Source organism: Chamaea fasciata, unplaced genomic scaffold (assembly GCF_029207755.1).
Source record: "Chamaea fasciata isolate MVZ Bird 193981 ecotype frontalis unplaced genomic scaffold, bChaFas1.0.hap1 SCAF_6, whole genome shotgun sequence".
Classification (NCBI taxonomy): domain Eukaryota; kingdom Metazoa; phylum Chordata; class Aves; order Passeriformes; family Sylviidae; genus Chamaea; species Chamaea fasciata.
The window spans coordinates 39,143,744-39,158,671 of record NW_027094091.1 but is presented as its reverse complement, the minus strand read 5'-3'; the positions used below and the strand labels follow the sequence as shown (position 1 = coordinate 39,158,671).

General features: G+C 36.7%; 1 protein-coding gene across 6 annotated transcripts in view; it reads right to left on the bottom strand.

Moving 5' to 3' along the window:
- MARCHF1 (membrane associated ring-CH-type finger 1) overlaps window positions 1–14,928 on the bottom strand; it is a 225,967-nt gene that overhangs the window by 112,515 nt on the left and 98,524 nt on the right. The gene's annotated exons all lie outside the window — the stretch shown is intronic.

The window sequence follows — 14,928 nt, the reverse complement described above, 5'->3', positions numbered from 1 at the left end:
TTGAGCTGTTTACTATGTAAATTCATCTTGCCTATTTCCTACTTAGGAAACTTCAAACAACAAGAAAAATCACATGACAATTTATTTTAGAATTATTTTTTTTCCACTGTACGATGAAACTAACCAAAAAATATTTAAAAGTTAAGCCATACTTAAGAGTGTATTCTTGACGTATTCTGAAAGGTAGGGTTTTTTTATTATTTTCAGAGGGGAAACCAGTAACTTTTTTTTTTCATTGCAGTAATTTTTTTGTTAACATTTTAGCAGGTTTACTTAGTAATACTATCAACAAAAGGTAAGCAAAGACTAGGAACTTCCATTATGTTTCCTTTTAAATCTTTAACATGATCAAAGCAAGTAAATTACCTAGTTTTATTCAGGGAGGTATCTGTACCATCTCTTCAGAATCTTTTCAACTGACAGACAGCACAGAGCATTTGGGCCAAAGAGTTAAAGTTCAGCAATACTTTTAGCAAGAAAAAACACCTCCACAACAAAAAGTGTTGAACAACTATGAATACTGCCAATTTGTTATCTTACCAAACTCCCTGAAAAACACTTGTATATACACACGTATATGAGTGCGTCATGGGGAAAAGTTTACTTGAAGGCATCACTCAGATGCAAAAGGGTCTGAACCATAGGTATGCTACCAATTGGATGACAATTTGAAAAACAAATATAATTGTCCCTGATAACACATGTAAATGGCATGGGGAAAGCTGACCCAAATCTCTGCCAAGTGAGAGGGTCAATCTTGTTTCCTGGCTGTCCAAGGAAAGAAAATAAAGCAGTCATACAACTTTATGTTGTTTTAATTGTCTTCAAGGTGAGAGGACAGAGAGTCATAGTAACCCAGGAAACAACCAGAAATTGCCCGCAGACACATGGAAAAAAAAAATCAAAGAGATCAGCTTGGGGCCATACAACAACGAAGAAATTGGCATCTTAATCTGAGCACCCACATCAGGAGCCAGTAAAAAGTGGAGCAAGGTGCCTGTCAATGAGAAGCCCTCTATGGGTGCCACAAACCACGCAGAAGGCTGAGTCTGGTGTGGAACAGCTGGCCATTCAAAAAGGCCAGCTGCAAGCTAGGACTGAGCACACAGACCCTTTGGCGCAACTGCCCTCAGCCCCCAGCCTATGGTGCCACTCAGCTGGGCCAGAGGGGCAGGAGACTTGGTCAGTGTGTGCATCCTTACAGTAACTGCCAGTTTCACAGAAATCCTATTACAGAAATTGCTGTCAACCCACTCCACCATTCTGGTTTGCAATTTGGTCTATATTTTTTTTATGTAATACTTCTATGCCATGCTACACTCCTGTTCTTACAGGTACTAACCTATATTCTCCGGAAAAAAACCTTTTTTCCTCCTCTAGAGGGTTCTATTTCACATGCAGAACTTTCCCACAGAAATCCACAATAATACCACTGAGAAGTAACAATTGAATTTGCACCCTGGGGGAACTCAAAATGCAATAACATGTACTTCAAAAATCACTCAGGTTAAATACATTTTGCCATCATCGCATTTTAAATATATTACTGAGAGGTAGGAACTACTGGACCATCAAATATTACAATAATATGTTTCTTTATTAAATTAAATTAATATATTTATTATTTAAAGTTGTGCAAATTAAAACATACCTGACACTGATTAAGTGGTATTTAGTATTAACTGAAAATTCTGCAAACACCTCATGCTGTAATACACCTCTGCATTTAACAACTACTCCAAATCTGAAGGCTAAGAACACAATAGGTGTCATTAGGCTTCATTTCTAAATGTCATGTAGGAAGAGAGGTATTGACTTTTTGGAGTCATGGACGATACTTAAGGAGAATGCACAAAGACTAATTATTGATGTTGAGAAATATTTGAAAACAATTTCCCACTCATCAATTCCACATACACTGGGTAAAAATAATACAGATATTCTAAATGCTTGATCACAAGCTTCAATATTTTTTTCTGTTTGAAATGGGAGTTTTCAATCTATCTTTAATATTTAATGAGTTATCACTTCATCTTTCACGCATATTTCAGTCTTTCTTCAAGAAAGTTTCCTATTAAAACAAACAAAACCCAAAAAAAGTTTAAATGTAATTACAGAAATAGCTTCAGGTGCCCTTTACACTAGCGAAAAGTAATTAAGTCAGAGAACTACTATATTCTCTGACGCACGCCAGACTTCTTTCTGCACACAGAAGTCAGACTCTGGAGACTTGCAGGCACATAGACCTGGCATCTTCCAGTTGAGAGCTGCTGCTCTCCATCAGTCATTAAAGTTGTACAAATTCATAGTAATAACAGGATCAGTGTGGCTAGCATTGTCAAGAGGCACCTTCTACCACCTGCTCAGCTCTGCCAAGTGGGGATTTTTTGATAGCTTTTTTCCTTTGCACCTTTAGTTCTCCCACAGAAAAAAAAATCTGCAAAATTCCAGTCAGCAGTTCTGCTGCACACTTCTTTACGGCCCATGCATTTATTTCCTTCTGAGCATCTACTCAGTGTGCAAAGTGTTTAGAATTGATTTTCCTAGTGACACACTCTGCTGTTTTTATATCCACAATTTTACATGCATGACAAATAATTGCTATTCAGACTCGTATTTTCAGGTGCAGAAGTGAAGGCCAATGTTTTATAATAAAGTTTTTGGTGGCCCTAACATTATACCACATGTAACTGACTTTATGAGGACACCTGCTAAAGGTTCCCTGTTGCTTTGTGCATAAAACAGATTTGTTCTTTACCCTGAAACTGCCACCCTTCCTCCACATTTTCCAAAAACAGACCTTTTCATCAAAAAATAAGTGAACTCGGGCAAGTCTTTACCCAACGTTCAAGTTTTTCAATACTTGATTGTCTGTCAGTCACAAGTAAATATTTTCATGATTATCTTAAAGACGCTTTTAGCCCATATCTGATGGCCTCCATTTGTAACAATTTTAGATAAATTATATCACAGGTAGCTGCATAAGGCATTAAAAAATTCCCTTTGGAACTGCCAGGAAAAACACCACCCTACAAATTGCTGAAAGTGGCAGAGAAACCCTGGCATAGAATAGATTTAACACTCCTTACAGAACCAATTTTTTAACCAAAATGACTCCTACATACAGTACTCAATAAGCAGAAATAATCAAGCCCATTAGATAAAGCAAAGGTACCAGTGGTGTAAAACAGCCAAAGCCCATCATGTGAAAAAAACCCCATCAACCAAAACAAATAAACACACCCCAAACACCACAACACCCAAAAAAAAAAATCTTTGTTTAAAAAACATGTTCAAAAAATTGTTCAAAAAATATGTTGAACATAGCTTCAGCAGCCAACCTACACCATAGAAGACAGCACAATTAACAAATGACAAGCCCCCAGCACACAGACCAACACTCAGAGCAAATAATGAAAGAAAACATACAGATAAATAGTGATAAAAGCTGTTCTTTTCTTCTTCATCATGGGAAGGACAGTAAGTGAACCTGTTTCTACAGATTACATCTGAAGTGGTAGTTCACCATGAAATATTTTAGCAGCAATTCAGACAGAGTGAAGACCAAAGAAATACCGTTCAGTTTTTCTCTCATTAAACTGAAATAGCCTAAAATTGGGAATAGGTATTTGCACTTCAGACATGAAACTCAGACACACCATTATGTCTTATAATGCCACTTAAACTTATGTGACACATAATATTACGTTATTATTTTCAGTGTCACCAAAATTTTCATTATCAGTAATGTAAGGAGACACAAAACCTATTTTGCAGTCAAAATGTTTGATTTCAAGGCTAGGTCAACTTTGAGGAATTACTTGATAGAAGAGCTAGAACATCAGCAGGGTTTGCTTGTTTTATTTTGAACAGAGAAATACTTCACTAGCAGTAGAGATACAGCATTTGTATCTTAAACATTCCACCCTTCTGATTCTACTCAGTGCCAAACACTGTTCTGCCAGAAAGTGAATGGCAAATAGAATATGCTTCTACACACCAGAAAGTATCAAGTCAATGTAGGACTTCCAAAGGAAAAAATGAACAACAAAACAGAGGCCACATTCAAGAGCTGAGTTTAACATCAGTCAGACACACTTTACCTGCACTCAACTTATCTGTACATTAAATTACCATACAGAGACTTCTATATTAATTGGGGTAATCATTTTAGCAAAAACAATAATATGAATCAAAACCCCAATCATCAGATGTTTAAATTTTCCCCAAATTCAGGATAAATTGAGTTTAGCAAAATGCTGGAGAGGTTAACCATTTTTTTCAGAATAGACACAAAAGTGATAACCTCTAAGTTTTAAAGAACAGGTCAATCACTTGTGTTACAGCAGCACCATAAAGTGTGGCACCTGAGTAGCTATTCCCAGTCATGCCATAATCTATTTGTTTAAGTTTAGCTGTTTGACAATAAGTTAAATTAGCTTCAGAGAGAAAACTGATTCTGTCACATTTCTTCTAAAACACCTGGACAGCAGTAATCCAAAAGTAGAAAGTTCTATATTAAGATCTTAAATGAACTCAAAATCTTCTGTCCAGGTTAGCTGGTGGCAGATGCTGAAACCATGAAACCTCTGGAAGTAAAAAAAGCAATGCACTTTCTTAGAGCTGTATTATTGAGCAAGAACGCCAAATCTCTCTTACAAGCCATCGCGTTGTATTTAAGATTGCAGAGAAAAAGCTTGATAACACAATCTGTGAAAATATGCAAAAGCTATTCTGAATGGTTTGACTTTTTCTTTATTATGAAATGTTTTGAAGCAGGCAATTCAGCATGATCTTTCAGTCCACCATCTTTTTAAAAGGTGATTCTTTTTAACTGCTTGCAAGTCTGGTTTGACAGCACTATCATGACCAGTCCATCTCTGTCTACTGAGTGTTGTATATTACCAGAAATATAGACTGTGAGCCTGATTAGAATGCCAGAATCTTGAAATAACTTATGAATAACTTATGAAAATGTTAAACTGCCCTTCCACCTATCTGCTAAAGACACAGAAGAGCAGTAACGTGATTTGAACATATAAATCACAGAAAGACTGTATTGCTAAATAAAAAAGAATTTCCAAACAATCAATTGAAAGACATCAAACTCTACTATAAATCTTTCAATTTCTTCAAATTTATGATTTTAGTTCTTATATGTTTATATTCAGAAATTTTAAATGGACAGTGAAACAAGTAGTCCAAATTCTCAACCACACTCAACACACGCCCAAGAGATAAGTGACTAACATTTGTATTTTAAACAAAGCTTAAAATGGCAAGAAAACGTGAAGTCTCCACAAAAGAAATAGGCTGATCCAAACTGTACCGTATGCACAGAACTTTCATGATTATGTGGGAACAGTAAAAGCATAAGGTCTTATTGTTTCCATGGAAACTTTTTACCTACAGGATCCATCCACAGGAAACAACACAACACATCCACATCCCTTAGAAAATGGACTTCACTGGGGGATTTCATAATGTTCTGTGAAAGCAGAAGGAGCAGTGCCACACTTACTTCAGAAGAGAAAAATGAAAGCACAGAAAATTACATCTGGAATTAGAACCAAAATCAGAGCACTGCAAGATATCCATCAAACGCAGTCCATCAAATTGTCAAAGAACAGCATTCACAGATGATAGAGGGAACAGGAAGGAATACAGCAGAAAAACTTCCATCAAAAATAACTCTATTTTCATGCATTAAATGGCTATCCCTGGATCCTGTGAAGAGGACCATCAGCAAACCAGCATTCAGTACTCCCACTGTGGCTCAGGAGGGCCAAACCACACTACCTGCAGACAGAGACTACAGTGGGCATTCCTCACTAATGAGACTTGAAACATATTTCAGGCACAGCATGTGGATAGGCTGAGCTCACAGCAGCACTGCCCTGTGCATGCTGTACCCTCCTTTCCTCACTGGAAGAGACTGCAGCAGCATTAAAGGGTCTTAACAGGCATTCCTGTCACTGCCCATCTGTAACAGTAAGACAGCACCGTCTGACAGTTCAGAAAAGCCAATTCACATTCCCACCTGTGTCTAAGCTCTTGTATTCAGAGGAAAAGGCTAGAAGTGGCTGGAAAATTGCAGATACAGAGTCCTTCCAGGCACACAGCGTTCACAGCCACCCAACAGACTCCTCTCTGGGCTATGTACACTGCCCAACCATAGCATTTCCGAGCTGCACCCAGTATGTGATACAGCATACTCAGACATCCTGCTGCTACTTCCCAGCACTGCAGGGTTCACTGCCAAAAAGGCAAACACCTATCTCACCAACACAGTGCACTGTTTTCATGAGGTTTGACCAGTTAACCGTCTGCCCTGTGGTAATGCCTAGCACTGGAGAAGTCAAGTGATCGGAAGCATTTTGTTTTCCTCTCAAAAAAAGAATGTGCCTGAAGTAAACGGACTGAATATAGCTAAAACACAGAAATACTAACAAGGCATTGCTGTCTGACTCTTACCCCCTCACTTCATTTTGTTCTTGTGTTGAATACTTGACATTTATATCCTGTACTGAAATGAAGGTTTCTGATTTCTTGCACAGAAGCACAGGGAGTACTAAGAGGGCAAAGTGTTTGCTGCATCTTTATCCCTCTCAAAACAACAAAGCCATTGCAACAAGGCTACTGCAGTAATGGTAGAGTGCAGGATGGAAAAGCATTTTAAGCATCTGCAAGCACGATATTTTAGGAGAAATGACAGCGTGGGGGTTTTCTATTTGGGCTGCCACTAGACAACAAATCTCTCTAATAAGACAAGCACTTATCAATAAGATATTACTATAACTACTTTAAACTGTTTCAGCATGATGATTCTATAAAATACAGCTGTAACCTCAAATATATCTAGTGAGTAAACTAGAAGGGTTTCCTTAGGATCCCACGTCAGGGTGTTAAGACATACACATAATCATTCCAGGAGACAGTTTTCTTATTGACACTAAAATAATGCAACCTTTTATATTCACATAATCTGATGACTACATAGCTGGACACACTTGGCTAATAACTGAGATAAATCAAGGTATGGACATGCTAACAACTGTAAAGTTTCATTCCACAACATGGGTAGCCCTAAGAAACATAATCTGAGCAAGGAAATACTTCCACTGTCTAAACATACTGTTCCTGCTGCCACAATTTTAAAAGGCACCACTGATAGGGAAATGAAGTCCCGAATCTCGTGTATTCATAGTCTAGGAGAAGAGCTGAAAGACTACTGATACTTCAGAGTAGGCTGAGAGCCATCCTCCATCTTCTTATTAAAGTCAAATTATTCCACCCTGGAATGTAAAACAGCTGATGTTTGTATTCCCATTAAAAGTAATGTTACACTGTCAAATTACACCCTTCAATACCGAATCTTGCCTTTTTATTGAAAACAAAAATTTTAAAAAGAAGTTTAAAAAAGAAAACCTCAAAATAATAAAGCTACAAATGTACATATAAATACGAGTTAAGAGATGTGTATATTTGATGAAAATTGTTTCTAGACACAAGAAACGCCTTTGCAGTAGAGGGAAGGCCAGGGGCTGTGACAGACCCTGGGTGATCTCTTTTGTGGTGGAACAATGCCTTCATCTCTAAGTACAGAATTCAGCAGTTCTGCAATAACCACCTCATTTTAAAGGACAAGAATCAACAAGCCTTATGCAAGTTGAGTAGTTCACACATGTGCACACTAAAGAAACTGGAATTGTATTTCTAAGGCGCTTATGACAATTCTCTGAAGCCAGGAAGCTTCCAAAGCTGGTGATATGAGTTGAAAGTGTTGTCTCCACTAGACAGAAAATGATCTTTCCTTTTCACGCTAAGATTGAGGAACATTCACAGTGTCTTTGGGAAAGACACTTAAGCTGGACAAGTGTTGTCCGCCTTAGAAAAAAAAAAAAACTTACAAAACTCAGCATTATTTTGTTCATGGTTACAAAGAACTAAATATTACTGTCTACAATAACGATTTAGTATTAATAGTAATAATTTTATATGCCTGAATAAAGAGGATTTTAAGATTTCTTGTTCAGATAGCTAGATTCTGACGAAGCTGGAGAAACCTATCAGGCTAGCATCAGTTTTGCAAAGCTGGCAGTATATTCAAGCAATGTGACCCTCTATTATACTGTTTCTTAACTAACCAAATAGTTGTCAATAACCAGATTTCAAGACCTGAGAGCTGTCTTTAAACAGAACAAGATATGGTGGGATACATGTGACCAGGAAAGCTATTTTTAAAAACGTTGACTAGATTAAAAAATACTGCTTTGAAATGAGTCTTGGGACACAGGCTTTGGTGACAACAACGTTCTTCCTTCGATAACTTCAATTTGAACTTTATTGTGGCATGCCAACCCCCCAGAAGAAAAACATCTCCACCAGGGCAAACAGCTAACAGAACATTGCTCATAATGGAAATCAGTGTGAAAGGTACCTAGAGTAGATAATTTGTTTTCAGCTTCCTGAACTGTATCCAGCTCCTGGTACCCTATTCAGCTACGAGGTGTAGGCACTACAACACATTCTACAAACTGTCTCAATTACAGACATTGCTTCAATACAATTCAGGACACAAGTAAGCCATGAAACTAAAGTATAGAAGCTTATAGCTGAAGACAAGACAAACAACCATCAATTAAAGATGGAAAACTTTTGTGTTCATGGTTTTGGTCTGTTGGGGGTTTTGCATTTATTTTTAAAAAACACCGTTTAGCAGGAAAATTCTACAATTAATTTTAATACGGAAACTCTTCCTCTGTAAAACCTCAGATTAACTGTAGAGAGAAATCCAAATTAAATGAAATCTGAAGCCTAATATTTTAAACTCAGAGGCATTTTAGAGTGGGAGAGGAAAACTATGCACACAAGCCCAATTCCGTTTATTGGAACTGGAAATTCCAGAGATAAATGGAATTGTAAAAGCTTTCTTCATGAGACTTGTAGTCAGACTTCAGCAGCAACAAAAGACATGTGCCAGCAGATTGTAAGCACTGGCTACAGACGGAGGCATAAAGCTACTGAGACATGGAATCTAGAGCTCCAAATCCTTCATCAGAGAAAAGATCAATTCTAAAATCAATACTGGTATTGGATGCTTAGTCAATACACAGCAAACTGGAGAAATATGTTTTTACAGACTTTTCATAACAAACCTGACCAAAAAAAAATAACCATGCAGCCAGTAGTCTTTGCATAATCTTATCAGGAAAAGCAGCCTATAAAGAATTGCATTATCCCAAAGCACGCTAATAAAAGCACAGCAAGGAATCTCTTATTTTCTTACTGGTAGCACAGTAATGTTTTTATTTGCAGAAATATAAAAAAGAAACAATGTTTCAAAATTATTATAACAAACACAGCATGTTAACATTTCCCATTTCTCTCACTATCATGAAATTGCTTGTCATAAGCATCACATGGCAGACCAAAATAATAATAGCTCCCAAACAGGGACCAGAAGACTTACTGATAAGGAACTTAATTTTCTAAAGCATCTTAAAGATAACTAAGCATGCCACAGGCTGATTTATGGATGTACTTTGGGAGCACTTCAACCATTGATCACAAGAGCAATCTATCACCACAAAAATACAGAAAAATTTCACTACTAAGTGTCTTAAACTGCAGATGCAGTTGGATTTCCATGCAAATATGGCATTGAAGTCCAAACAATGGTTATCTCAAGAAAAGAAGAAATACCGTATAATATTGATGATAAACAGCATTAGAGATTTTGTCATAAATTGTGCATGACATCATGTTCAACATGAGCATTACATTAAGAAAAACTATGAAGGGAAAGCAACACATGTCAGAGTAAATCAGTAATCTGATTCATTCTAATTCAATATTCATACGCTAGATCTTCCCCTCCCCATTCTCCCATCCCCACATCTCTTGCTGAATAAAAAAATCATACCTCCTAAAAAGACTGTTATTACATGACTCTTCCCAGGCAGCTACCATTGAAAAGAAACATCCTTACCCTTCCTGTAGAAAAAAAAATCCTAGTGTATTTTAGTTAGTAAATAACCATATCTATTTATCTGTTAAATTATACCTAAGAAATTTTTAGAATGTGAGCTAATCAGCCACAAAACCAAAATCATCTATCTGGCTTATGAATTATTTCACCAATAACCTGCAATTCTAAGACTTATTTCCTGCACTACATGCCTTAAGCCATTTTAATAGTACTGGTTAAGTGAAATTGTCCCATATTAGGAGTTACACTATTTTCAACATTTGATAAAGTGATCAAAGCCACTAACAAATTTAACCACATTAAACATTATGCTTCCCTATGTAAAAGCAAAACCCAAACAAAACACACACACAACCCGAAAATCAAAACCAGACAAAAAACTCCACAACAATACCCAATACCTTGTTTGACTAAGAGTTGCAAGACAATAAAACAACATCAATATGTAAAGCCTTTACCTTTTTCCCTTAATTACAGACATGTGTAAAGTATTGAATATCTCTATAGTACTTCACAACTGCCATGAAAATCATTTAACAGAAATGTAAAAGCACTTTCTTTGTAGTATGTAAGTAAGTCTAAGCCTTTAAAAATATTTCATCTATCATTATACCTACTTAAAATTAAGTAGGTAACAAGTGAGATAACAGATAAACGTAAAACAATTCATTCCCATCAATAACATTTAGTTACTGCTTCCTCCTTTAAAAAACATGCCAATTCCTCCTAAACTACCCACAAGCTTTAAGGCAAACATTAGCAATTACTCTAGTCTGGTGCTTAAAATAAACATTAGCAGCTACTGAAAAGTGCCATTCACAAGACTCCTTTGGTTTCAGCCTCAATTCTGACTTGAAGATCTCATTACAAAAAACCCTGCATGCTCTACACAATAAATGAGCATACACGATTTTGAGCAACATATTCTTTTTTTTTTCTCTTTAAGGCACAAATTGTACAGAAAAACCACCAAGTTCAAATCCAATTTACTATACTCCTTCATATATGCCAAGCCTTTCCCAGGTAACATTTAAAGCCTCCAAAGTCACAAGTCTTGCTCTGTCTTACTGCTTTTGAGAAGGCAGAACACTGCAGAAGAACAGACAGGTCTCGAAGTTTCCTTCACAGCACAGAACTGTGTAGAGTGCAGAACTAAATTTCATGCCGAAGTACAATACACAGTGGAGTGAGGATCCCTCCTTGCAATTTATTGCATTCTGCAAAATTCTGTGAAGGAAACTAATAATCATCATCAACTCTGCCAGAATATTAAGACCAGAGAAACACAGCAGGCATAGGAAGAACACCATTTACCAGCTATGAGGAAAGAATCAAAACTAAAAATAAAGCAACAATAACATGGCTAATTTGTTACCTGTTAACTACAGAATACCAAATTTTGTAACATCTTTAAGATATTGGGTTTGGTTTCAGGGCAACAGAGTAAGATGCATTACTATAACAAGTTATACAAGCATATGAACAAGTCCAAAAATCATATCACAAAGATTATTCGGTTGGGGTTCTTTTCTTTTAATCAAAGTCTTGCAAAGGAACCAAATCAAGATTGACTGATGTCCGTCACCGCTTCCTCAGTTAAGGTTATCTTCTACTCTGAATTTTTTACCTCCAGGTAACATGCAAATTTTCCAGTACCATGTATTGAAGGTTGCTTAAGCTGAAAAAGTGTAGTATCTACACATTTAGTTCAGCATCAAGAAGCATCTTCTCTACCATATCATGACAATTTTTTGGCTTTTACAGGCTTGGTCCTACCACTCTAAATGCACAACATAAGTCTGGCTTTCCACAGTAGCCGTGGCAGTTTATTCAATGACCCTTGTAAACCCTTAGTGTTTTTGCTGACCTTCACTCACTTGTCCTGTCCAATTTTCTCACTGGATGAAATTTTCTTTCTGTACTTAACTTACTTTAGAACAATAATTCATGCCCATACAAAAGCCAATGTAAATGGAGGCTACTATATGACTTCACAGTGTATATTCATGACTAAATAATAAAATCATGAGCCAAGTAGGCATTTCAGCAACCATGCTCTTCAGGAATCATTTACATTTCTTTTCCCTTTTTTATTACAGCAGAGAAAATCAATCAGAAGTACAAGGTAACTGTTGAAATATTATATACATTTAAAATGGGGGTCATATATACCATGACATTGATCCCAAGGCACTTAAGTCTATGCAGTAAAAAAAACAAACCCAATTTGGAGTCCTGATGGCATAATTTGAACTTTTGGTTACTGACTTAATTCACTTTGAACAACAGTTTTATTAGTAAGCTCTTCTGAAAACAGACACCCAAGGGTTTTTCTCTGTCACAGAAACCCAATTCCACACTTCACTATCAACTTAGGATATTTCTCAAATATTGAAGAAAGCTGAATTAACTACTTAATTTAAAAAAAAAAAAAAACCCACATCATGTTGTGAACGCACTTTATACTTTAGTCTTCACTTCTGCAACAAAGTTTTCCAACTGCATTAGTAAAAGAGTAAGAAAGACAGCTTGTACACTTAAATGTCTGGGGCAAAACTAGTAACATTAATGACTGGTAAGCTTTGCTAAAATCAGTGAAACAAACTAGCAGGAGATTATACCTGTGTAGGGAAATGCAGTGTACAGCTGCTGCAACAGGTTATTCAACACCTAAGCATCTTCACTGCTTCATTACAGAAAAAACCTACTTCATCTTTAGGATACATTCAAAGAGGCTCTACAGCTAAATTGCTGTAAATTCCATTGTTAGCTACAACTTCCGCTAATTATTGAGACAAATCACTGCAAAATTGCAGGAATAGCCTGCACTAAAGTTTTTACTCCCACAAAGGACACTGCATAGAGAGACTGCCTGTCAACACTCCCTGTAGCCATTTTAATCACACCTCTGCTCCGAATATTGGCCAGAGGTCCACTATGGGCACTTGGGGCTCCAAAGAGATACTGCACTTAACATCCTTAATGATAGATCAGTGTTATGCAATCATCTATAAGTGTGTACAGACACATACTAAAACCTTCAGATAAAGCACGTGTACGAGCATCTAAAAATCACAGAAAATCACTAGAGAATGAGTCGCATCATTAAGAACCTCAGTTGTGTACGACTAAGGCATATTTAAGAATCACCATGAACTTGGAAAGAGTTCACTGCATCCAGCTCTGCAATTAGACAGAACATAAACTCTTCTTCATAAATTTTAATGCTGTTGTATGAACATAACATTCTTTAGCAATTACAGGATTTGGCATACAATCCTAACAGTTGTTATCCCTGGCAACTGGAAGACCTTTCAGACATTTCCTTTTTTCATGTCTTCCTGAACCAGCTTGATGCTCTCAGCTAGAAGCCCATTTAACTACTTTATTTAGCTTTCACCTCAAAAAGCCTGCTAATGGAAAGGCAGAGGAAGCAGGTACTTGCCAAAACAGTATCAGAATACCATGAATCCAGAAGACCATCACCAACACAAACACTGAGTACCAGCTAGGGGACTTTCCCCTTGTGAGAACATTACTGTGCAGGATTTGCAGGGGTAGACCACCATCTACATAAGTCTGAGCAATCTCTGTCTGGACAATAAAAAGGCTGGTTCACTACTCCCAAATTACATCCACAAAACAAACCTGAACATCACCATGATTTACATAAGTAGATATTATGGGAAAAATAGTCCTTACTGCTTGGGCTACTATCTCCATCAATAGTGCTAGGGAGTTTTTACACTGTATATATAAATTCCAGCCATAAACCTTACAGGACAAGCAGAAATTCGAGCAGAATGATTAGCCTCTCACCAGCAGAGAGCAGTTTGGCAAATACTAAGTACCACGTACTTTAAGTTTGGTTGTGAGTTTTGTGGGGTTGGTGTTTGGTACTTTTTATATTCATTTTAGAAGATAACTTCAGTGAACGTAGTTATCCATGTCATTTTACCTTTTTCTGATATATAACTTTCACAACATTCAAGAAGAAACTGTTTTCTGAGACACTGGAGTCTTGCTGAAATGATGCAACCCAGCCCTCACAGGGGAAAAAAAAAACAAAAAAACAAAACCACAGAAGTGCATGAGAGGATTCTCACAACTCCGAATCTCCACGCTTCCCCCACCCCTCTAAATTAAGTCTCACATTTATCTGACTCCTGCGTGAATACTACATGTATTCTTCAGTTAACTTTAATTTAACCAAATTACAACAATAATGCCAGAGAACAATTTAAGCCAGGTAACATGATTTTGTATTTCTGCTTTTCACACCTTGAGCCATAATACAAAGAACAGTTTTCACTTGAACCTTCATCTTTAACCAATTAATAGAAGAATAAAACCAAAACAAAATTTTCCATTTCAGGACAGAAATACCAAAATATTATTACTCTTATGACTGCGCTACCAGTTAACAACCGGAGACTACTTCCAGGGAAGTATGCTACTTTTACCGAAGTGCTCAAACAAAAAACAGAATAATCATTTTCAGTGAACTTGTCATAGCCAAATACTGAACAAAAATATTATCTTAAATTTAAAAACTAAAAAAAAAAAAAAAAAAAAAAAAGAAAAAAACCAAACAATACTTTTCCACAGTCACACAGACCTGTTATGAATATCAACCATCTGTTGAACTCCACAATTTCCTGAAAACTATGTCACACAATCCACAAGAAGAAAGACTTCTTTCAGGGGTGCAGTTTGTCACAGTCTCTCAGACAATACTTAAAAGACATCGTGTTTGTTTTCCCAATAGTTCCTTGGTTTTCATACAGCAAGAGGTAAAGTAAAGCACAGAGACAAGTAACATGTCTGTAAAAAGCAGATGTCTATGCTACATACATTTACTGCTATATCAACAGACTAATGTTTTGGGTTTGGAAGGGATGCCTTTTTTTTTTTTCTGGTCTCGCACAACACACATT